We start from the raw sequence: 10,774 nt of genomic DNA, 5'->3' as shown, positions 1-10,774 counted from the left end.
GTGTGTGTGTGTGTGTGTGTGTGTGTGTGTGTGTGTGTCTGTGAATGATTCATTAGTGCACGTTATTCCAAATAAAAAAACTGATTGTGATCTTTCATCTACTTGCTTTTCAGCCCTCCAATCAATCCCCACCGGATAAAATCAATCCCCGCCTCGCATTTTTTCTCGTTTCTCTCGCAAATATGTCAAATTATAAGAAATGGGCTGCGACTTGTGTTGACTTTGGCAGATTTGGAAATCACATCAATGCATATTTTCTTACTCAGAGGCTGAAAAGTGCAGTTAGAGTTGCATGTTTTCATTTTTTAGACATGCAAATCTCAGTTATTATTAGCACCGATGACTTGATAAAATCCCCAGCGTTAGGTCACAAACTATCCATGCATTTGCATTCATGCATGAGGCATTTCTATTGTAATTGTGCTGTTATGTCATCATGAACTATTGCGCGATGACATCAACCATGAAAATATTGTGCGTTCCAACGCGCAGTCTGATTTCACCTTAAACTATTATCGTGTGCTCAAAAACGATGAAGCTTATTAAAGTGCTATCAAAAGCAGCCCTGGCTGTGACTAATGTCTAATTATCTCCTCCGCTCGTCCAGGTATAAAGCCTTTCGTGGCCACTCCCCTGTCGTCCAGCCCATTAAAACAGGGCCTGGTTTCAAAGGGCTTTAATATTAGCCAGAGTTGGCAGAGATGTCAGTCTCTCGGCTGTGGATTTTGCATTAGTGTCAAGCTCCCAGCTGGAGTTGCCCCTGGGAAGAATTCAAGTATCTTACACCCTGTCTTTGTGCCTCATTACGGCACGTCCAGAGGCAGCTGGGAGGGGCGGGATCGGTTTCCCTGGGTGGTGGTGGTGGTGCAGATTTTCCAAAAGCCTTCCTATTCTACAAGCTACATGAGTGTTAAAAGACAAATCAGTGCTGTTATTTGCATAAGGAATGACTATGTTGTCTTTGCACCATTAATCATTGCAGATTGATTGTGTGGTTTTGTGCTCTTTAACGTAATCTTATTCGGTTATAACTTCCGCAAGATGAGCCCGCGGATGTAAATAACCTGTCTAATAATGGAGCATTAATGTAATGGCTATACACTCTTTCTTGGAATTTTTGTTGTGTTTTCCAGTACAAATATCTGAATATTCTTATACCAAGATATATTCAGAAGCAAAATGACATAAAATGTCTTGTTTACTGAAACATGTATCAAAATTAAGGGATTTTGAGGTTTAAAGATGGAAAATAAGAAAAAAAAATCTGCCAATGGGGTCAGAAAAATAAACTTGCTTTTCTTTTGAATTAGCCTAAGTTTATATTTCTGACCCCACTGGCAGATTTTTTTTTAATTTAATTACATTTTTTTTTTTTTTTTACACAATGTTGATATGTTGTTGTTTTTTTCTAAATTGCAGATTTAAGAAGTTTTTGCTTAAAACAAGACAAAAAAAAATCTGCCAATGGGGTCAGAAAAATAAACTTGCTTTTCTTTTGAATTAGCCTAAGTTTATATTTCTGACCCCACTGGCAGATTCTTTTTAATTTAATTAAATTTATTTATTTTTTTTACACAATGTTGATATGTTGTTGTTTTTTCTAAATTGCAGATTTAAGAATGTTAAGATTTCAAAATTTTGTAAATTATAAGGTGACCATACATTCTCTTTTTCCCGGGCTAGGATTTCTAAATTGTGTAAAATATCTTGGGTTTTGCTTTGTTTTCCTATTGACTTGCTCTCTACAGGCCTTGTAACATGTACATGTATTTGTATTGCTTTGATCACTTTCTGTAGATCCCGCCTTCTCGCACGCCACGATTGGTCGATTACAATGCCTGCACGCTATAAACTACCTTTCAGTCATTACCTTCAGCAAGTATGAAAACAATAGCAAAACAATGGCAAAAAAAGAGGACATGTGGTCACCTGAGGAGTTTTTCTGGCAGCCATAATATATATACTGTACATGTATATATATATATATATATATATACTGTGTGTTTATTTTTATTTTTTTACATTTCCTGAAAAGTAGTGATTTTAAACATACAAGGTTTCCGCCCAACAGTGACGATATGTAAATTTGTTGTTTTATCATCATAATCAACATATAGCTACCTATATAACACTGTGTTCCTACCTGACTTAAGCTTGTTTCACAATAAATGTGAACACTACTTTTAAAATAATATCCAGTTTTATTATGCCATTTTTGAAGCAATGCATGTTTGTGCAATTTTGCTATATTTTAGTGCATAGTGGTGTGCTGTGGGATTTTTTTAATCAAAACTGTGCTGTAGCAAAAAAAAAAAAAAAAGTTGGGAAACTGCATTAAACAGTACTAAATTGCCCACTTAACATTATTTTGCACAAAAGAAACATTACGCAACACTTAACTTTAGCAGTTGCTCTCCCTTTCGAGTGCCATGGCAAAGCATGCTGGGAAATTGAAATTCCCAGCCCAGTTTCAGTTCAATTTCTCTAAATTAAAAGAAACAATTAAATTAAGCACAAAATAATTAAACAATTCAGATTACTTCAAATGTGTCTGTTTCATGAACTCACATGAAAAAGAAAGTTTTAAATACTCATTAAAGTTAATTTGTTTGAATTATTTTGTTTCATTCAAGTTTGCCCTACCCAAACCAGTTAATTATTTTAATGCAGTCTGACACTCAGAATTTGTGTACTTTTTATTTTTTTTTATTTTTTTGCCTATGCCACTTTCACATGCTATCTAAAATGTAAACACGTCAGACATTGTTTGTAGAAAACATGCTGAATGTCTTTGTAAAAGTGCGAGTCGCATGGAAAATTTAAATGTACTGCTGGTCTTTAAATTCGGACGGTCAATCATTTAGATCAGAATCCAATTGGATACACAAATAATCGGATTTGACCTGACAGCGTGAATGCAGCTAACATGCAATAACTATTAAATAGTCTGGGTAATATTCAGCCTTGACTTGACTTATGCAATGACTTTTAAAGCATCATCTAGGTGTGTAAACTCGCATGCATCCTATGTCAGAATGCATATTATATTTCACAAGCTGTCTTACGTTACTGTTTTTGCCCAATGTCAGGGTGTTGTTGTTTAAGCTCTGACTCAAGCTCTTCAAGAGTCTGTTAATCGTCATTTCCTTTCCTAAGGAAGTTGTAATAATTCTAAATGCTTTAAGTTTCTTGTTTCTGTGACGTTTTAATGGCGCACTCGAGTGAGTTATGGAGCTTCCATCTGGGCCTACTGTTTTACTAGCTCTAACTTGGCTCACTTAATTACATCTGCCCCAAGAGGCAGCGCGCAGCACAATTAGAGTGGCCTGTTAAGTATTTAGTGTTTCTTACAGTCGCTACGGTATTGGATAATGGATGAAAGACTTGAACGCTGAGCTTGTCCATGATACTTGTCACTTCTTAAAAAAGTCTGATGGCGAGTTTAAGGGGCAGGACCAGAGGAAAACACTTTTGGCCGCTCCGTGAAATGAATGATTATGCATTTAATGCGACATCGGGAACTTTGAGGGCGAGGTCTCGTAACGGCATAGTTGGACACCCTGCAGACACAGCTGGAGATCATTGTCATATCCTCTCCATGAAATTGATTAGCTGTGTTTACAAATGTTTACCTCAAGCCTGAGCATGAACACAAGGACCGGCAGGAATTCAGAAACGGATCTGTGTGCTTGCGGCGGGCAAAAAAAGAGACAGTTAATCCTGTTATTTTTAATTTGCTTCGCTTGCACGAGAATGCATCTGAAAGAAATGAAATGTGTGCTGCTCAGGTCGTGCAATATTCTGTTTTTCGGTCCACTTATTTTCCTTGCTGCAAAGCAAAACAGTATTTCATCATTCTTACAAAGCAGTGGTAAAAGTGAACTATTGTTTTGGTCGTTTTTCAGATGCGGCCTGAAAGGAAGTGAACGGTTTAGGGGTTTAAAAATAAGCAGATTTATTCAACTGAAAGGATTTCTATCACAGCTGAACAAATCCAATCAACAGGCATGAAGGTCATTTCATTCCAGACGCTGAGAACGTCGTGCTGGATTGAGAAGTGTTTCTTTAAACATACACAATGGATTTATTCTGCTTGTCCAGATGTCTAAACTGATTGTTGGTCATTAGTGTAGATCTAAATTAGCTCTACGGTGTCGGGGGAACAGAAAAGTCATTGATCTTACTAAAGAAGTGGAAGCGTATGGCCATACTGACCATTCACAGGTTTGATGGCTAATGTTTCATTATACAGTGGCCTCAAGTATTTGGACAGTTGATGGACAGTTTGCCAAAATATATATATTCTGTCATCCTTTACTCACACTCATTGAGTTACAAACCTGTTTGAGATACTTTGAAAGTTGGACACCATTGAGTTGTATTGTATGGAAATGTCTGAATGTCACTGCATTAGATTACAATCAGGGTTATATAGTTAACTAAACTAAAAACACACAAAAACTAATTTTACTAAAACCAAATCTGAAATAAAAATATAGATATATTTATAAAAAACGAAATGAAAATGGAAAATATAAAAAATAAGAACCAATTCAAAATATTTATAAAAACTACAATAGTATCTCAATAAATAACACTGATGACAGTATGAATTAGTAATAGTATTTATATTATGTTAAATTTTCTTTGTTTTACTTTGCTGTTTGTACAATTAATTTGAGTGTCATTTAATAAAATGACATCAGTATGTTAACTATGAATTTAGTTGCACAAAAATATACAATTTTAGTATTTTTAAAAAATTTACTATTATAGTATTAATAAATAATGAACTATTATAGTATATTTTGAATTAACTTTGAATTTAAAATTTTCATTCTGTAATGTTTTTCATCTAATATTTATATTTTATTTTATTTCAGCTTTATTTCAATTCCCGAAAATGATTTTTAATAGATTTAGTTAACAATACCAACACTGAGAGTGAGGACTGTAGTGTGTGTGTGTATTTATCTTTGATTTGAGGCATTTGTTGTTGTTTTGCGACTAAAGTCTTGCCAGATACTGCGATGTAAACAACATCTGGATGACTCATGTGAATAGTATTTTCCTATATATTTTATGTTTGACCTTGATTGCTATTTGCACAGCTAAAGGTCTGATCACATTGAGTTTGGTCACACTGGGCAATTTTTCCATTGATTTTGAATTGACAGCTTCACTTACACCAACATTAACAACATGAAATGCAAAAAGTTTAGTTTAATTTTAAATCTTGTTTATCATTTTATCATTTAAAAAAATTGTTGTGTGTATGTGGTTGCCATGGCATTGCTATGTGGTTGGCAGGACACTTCTAGAGTGTTATGGTTGGTTGCTAAGGTGTTGTATGTGGTTGCCAGGGCATTGCTATGTGGTTGCTAAGTGGTTCTGAGAGGTTGCTAGGGCACTTCTAGAGTGTTATGGCTGGGTGCTAAGGTGTTGTGTGTTGGGGCTAGGGCACTTCTATGGTGTTATGGATGGTTGCTAAGGTGTTGTGTGGTTGCTAAGTGGTTCTGAGAGGATGCTAGGGCACTTCTAGGGTGTTATGGTTGGTTGCTAAGGTGTTGTATTTTGTTGCCAGGGCACTGATATGGGGTTGCTAGGGCACTTCTAGGGTGTTATGGATGGTTGCTAAGGTGTGTGGTTGCTAAGTGGTTCTGAGAGGTTGCTAGGGCACTTCCAGGGTGTTATGGTTGGTTGCTGGTGTTGTATGTGGTTGCCAGGGCACTGATATGTGGTTGCTAGGGAACTTCTAGGGTGTTATGGATGGCTGCTAAGGTGTTGTGTGGTTGCTAAGTGGTTCTAAGAGGTTGCTAGGGCACTTCTAGGGTGTAATGCTTGGGTGCTAAGTTGTTGTGTGTGGTTGCAAGGGCATTGATATGTGGTTGCTAGGGCACTTCTAGGGTGTTATGGATGGTTGCTAAGGTGTTGTGTGGTTGCTAAGTGGTTCTGAGAGGTTGTTAGGGCACTTCTAGGGTGTTATGGTTGGTTGCTAAGGTGTCATGTTTGTTTGCCGGAACATTGCTATGTGTTTGCAAGGGCACTTCTAGGGTGTTATGGTTGGTACTTAAGATGTTGTGTGTGGTTGCCAGGATATTGCTATGTGGTCTCTAGGGTATTTTGGGTGATTGCTACATGTTTTTTCAGTCAAAAGGGCCTCTACACAGCAAAAAATGTTTTTCTGACAGCATTTTTGCCTTGTTTTCCAGTAAAACAACTAAAAATACTTAGAAAATTTTAAAACAAGAAGCAATATCTGCCATGGAGTTATTTTGAACAGGCCTTTAAATTGATCGTTGCATTGAAGTCCACGCCCAACAGCATTTACTACTGTTACAACTACTATTAAAGATGCTAGTGATGGTGAGATATGTGCAATTGAGTTGATGGCACTCGGCGTTTGATTCACTTTTTCCTCCGACTGCAGCCTCGTCAATTATATGGATGTGATTAACTGCAGAGAGAAAAACAAAAAGCAAGAGCAAAGAGGAGAAAAGCAAAAAGAGAGAAGATTATATGTCTTTACAGTCAGCGCATGACATAACCTTTTTAATTTAGAATATACCAAGGTCATAGTCGGCCTATAATAACTTGGAAGTAACCAAAGACAAACAGAAACCTTTAATCTGAGTTTCAGAAATAGGGCAGTGACTGATCAGCCGCCGTGCCGAGTGGGTGCAGCGTTTGGGTCCGTACGGTCATATGCTAAACACGCGTGGCCACATGAAAGCCCGGCTAATGTAGGCTGCTGCATCACAATAATGGAAGTGCAGCGTGCCGCAGTGAAACGCCTTTAATAAAGTCAGCCTGTGTGAGGAAGTCAAGTCTGTCCCCACATGTGCCTGCCGTACTCACGTTTGGCCTGCGCTGACTGGACCGCTGTTGCACTTTAAGATGCCCCAAACGAACACAATCCACCGATTCTGAGAACATACAGACAAATAGTGCTGGATAGAGTACTTAGAAATTGTAATCCAGCACTGATTACAAATTACATGACAAAAATTGTAGTTAGTAGTGTAATCCATTACATTACACATTTTAGGTAATGTAATCTGACTACTTTTGGATTACTTTTGGATTACTTTTGACTTCACTGGCTTATCACATTGATTTAAATAGGATAATCTTCTTAATATAAAAATACAAAGAGAGAAAATATCTCTCATGAAATCCATTAAACATTACATTATGTCAAGATGCCCTAAACTGGACTTTGTGAAGGATGTTGCTATGTGGTTTCTAGTGTGTTTTGGGTGTATTTCAGTCAAAAGGGCCTCTACACTGCAAAAAAGTATTTTCTTACACAGTATTTTTGCCTTGTTTTACCTAAAAATTCTTAAAATATTCTTAAAACTAGAAAAAAAATGTTGTTAGTGACAATCCATTACATTATACATTTTAGATAATATAATTGGACTACTTTTTGATTACTCTTAGATTACATTTGATCTAACTTGTTTATCACATTGATTTAAATAGGATAATCTTGTACCATATTGATATAAAAAATACAAAGAGAGAGAAAATATATTCCATTTATTGTTATTAACAACATTTATTAAACATTACATTATGTTGAGATTCCCCAAACTGGACTTTGTGAGGGATGTTGCTGTGTGGATTCTATTATTGAAATGATGTGGAATATGTGAAATTATATGGAAATTATGAATGATTTATTGCTATTGTGTGAATAATGTGTAATATAATAAAAAAAAATCAAGAAAAAAAAAAGTAACTGTAGTCTGATTCCAAGTATTTTTAAATGTAATATAATCTGGTTGCTATGGAATTTCTAGGGTGTGTATAGTTAGTTGCTATGGTATTCTGAAAGGTGTATAGCATGTTGCTTTGTGGTTGCTAGGGTATTTTAGGTGGTTGCTAGGTTTTGAGATGTTGTTAGGGCATTTCTAGGGTTTTATGGTTGGTGTTCTGGGGATGTTTGACATGTTGCTATGTGGTTGCTAGCGTATTTTTGGGTGGTTGCTAGGGCATTTCTAGGGTGTTATGTTTGCTTGCTAAGGTGTTCTGAGGAGTATATGGTATGCAACTATGTGGTTGCTAGGGCATTTCTAGGGTATGTTTGCTTGCTAATGTGTTCTGAGGTGAATGTGGCATGTTATTATGTGGTTGCTAGGGTATTTTGGGCGGTTGCCAGGTGGTTTCAGTCAAAAGAACTTCTACACTGCAAAAACGTATTTTCTTATAGTATGTTTGCCTCGTTTTCCAGTACAAATATCTACTTTTTTTTTTATTTGCCAAATCTGCCAAATTGAGTTAAGAAAAAGCAGTGTTAGATGTTCTGGTCTCTAAATAGGCTATTTAAAATGTTGGGATGTTTTTGAATTGTGACAAATATATCAGACGTGATGAAGTAAATCAGATTTGTATTTATTTATTTATTTATAAAATAAATTAATTTAAATATACTTATTGTCAGGGAGTATCTGTCATCTGTCACCAGCTCTGGACTCCATACCCCAGAATCCTCCTCGGCTCACACCAGTTCACATTCACAATCACCAATCTCACCAGATCTCACTCACCTGGATTCTGATCACCTGCACCTGCCGCCACCAATCAAGCCACCTTCAAAAGCACGCTCCTTTCAGCCACTCACCGTCCGATCTACGGGTTACTACAGCAAGCTAACCAGACTCCATTTGGTTATTTACCTGTTGTCTCTACTTACCTCTAGTGTCTCCTACGTTCCAGCAATCCTGTCCCTTGTTGATCCCGTTCATTCCCCGGACTTCTGTAACAGAGCAGACTCCAAGGGCCCAGAGTTAAGAACCCTCAAACTCTCTCTTGTTCTCACAATTTACCTGCCCTCTGTCTTCGTTGCCCACCTCAGTCAATAAAACACTTTGTTTGCACTCTTACCTCCTGTCTCTGCCTTGTGTATCGTGACACTTATGAAACAGAGATATTATTTTGTTGAACTTTTGTGTTAAGTGCTCTTTTGCTAAATCGCCACTTTCCATTCTCCTAAATTGTGTAAAAGACAAAGCATGCCTCTTTCCCCTGTCAAGAGCTAGTTTGTTAAATTTGTTTTCTCAAACAACTTCATTTTAAGTGACTTATGATGTCACTTCGTGACTCTTACTGTCGTTTGAAGTGTGCGTCAAGTGTGCAGTGTTTTTCCCAAACTCATTTTTTCACAAACATCATCCAGCCTAACCAGCTTTTCTCTTCTGGTGAGCTGCAGCATGAGATACGACACAAACACGTTCACAAATCAAACTGTGCAATAAGGCGAAACTGTTAATTACAGTGAATCAGACAGGTGAGTGTGTGTGTTTACTATACAGTCTCTCACGTGTTTTCTGTGAGTCACGCCTGTCAGACACATAAATGTGGGTGGATCCAAACTAAAGTCTTTTACTCCACGAATGTTCTTAAGCAATGAAAAACAAGGTAAAATAAGGAGGGCAATTGTAAATATAGAGTATAACATGCACTATTTAACCATTAAAATTCATTATGTTACAGTATAAAGCCACCTAATCTTGATTTATACAAAATTTAAAATGTATTTATTGAAAAATTGCTATGCAAATTTGACCTCTATGCAAGAGGTCAAATTCTATGACCTCTTGCATAGAATTTCTGATATTAATAAAATCTAAAAAAGAAAAAAAAAATCTATAAAGAACATGGATTTTTTTTCTCTGTTTTATTTAATTATATATCTAGTTTAATTTAATATAATTTAACAATATTTAATTATAATAATTTAAATCCTTTCCTAGTAATTACAGCAACAAGAAAAGTTGTGGAAATGTATTGGTCAAAAAGTGTGTATCTGTTGTAAATACATTTTGTATAAAACTTTGTATTTCTTTCTTTCTTTCTTTCTTTCTTTCTTTCTTTCTTTCATTCTGTCTTTATAATACTATTTAAAATGTTATTTACATTTTTTTAAATGTATGAAAAATATTTATCTTAATTCTTTAAATGTATGGGAAGTGTTATTTATTTATTTATTTATTTATTTGTTTGTTTATTAATTTATTTATTCATTCATTTATGCATTTATTTCTGCAATTATCCAGTAATATTCATGCAGGTTTGAAACAACATGAGGGTAAGTAAATGATGACATAATTTTCATTTACTCTTAAAGTCAATGTAAAATTGGCATTCACAATCTATTTTACTTCTATAATTTGTTGCAAGTCTGATTAAGAAATTAATCTTGTTTGTTCAACAAGGACTTGATCGTGATCAGGTGGATAAAATAGTTGAAAAATATAATGATGCATGAGCTGAAATTATTATATAAGACATTTTTTGTCTTTGCACTGAAGTATCATTCACAACAAGACCTGGAATGTGCATTCGGAAAGTAAATAAGGTCAGTTTAGATTTCATGAAGCACTAAACACCGGAGCTATTGCTGATTTTGACTCATTTCCACGAGATAAGTGAACTGTTAGTCAGTCTGTGAAACAATGACAGAAGGCTTTGGCCGTATGCAGCGAACAGTTGCAACAGCTTCTGTTAAGAGTCTTTCCAAAAATGATTTCACAAGCATCCTGTGTCAGAGGCAAACATCTCACATGCTAAAGTCCAGCGAATTCCTCCCAAAACCTCCCGGCCAAACAGACACATCTTGGTCTGCGCTCACTGCTTTCATAAGAGCCGTTAATTTGGTCAAAAGGCATCTAAAATGTTTATGTTCACACTGGGGGTGGACAATGTGTCAGTGTGACCCGCTGACCTCGACTTCCCAACACGTCTTGCGCTGTGAGAACAACCATGTTCG

The sequence above is a fragment of the Sinocyclocheilus anshuiensis genome, unplaced genomic scaffold (assembly GCF_001515605.1).
Source record: "Sinocyclocheilus anshuiensis isolate Anshui unplaced genomic scaffold, SAMN03320099.WGS_v1.1 scaffold208, whole genome shotgun sequence".
Taxonomy (NCBI): domain Eukaryota; kingdom Metazoa; phylum Chordata; class Actinopteri; order Cypriniformes; family Cyprinidae; genus Sinocyclocheilus; species Sinocyclocheilus anshuiensis.
The sequence above is the reverse complement of the archived record's forward strand: the minus strand, read 5'-3'. Positions refer to the sequence as shown.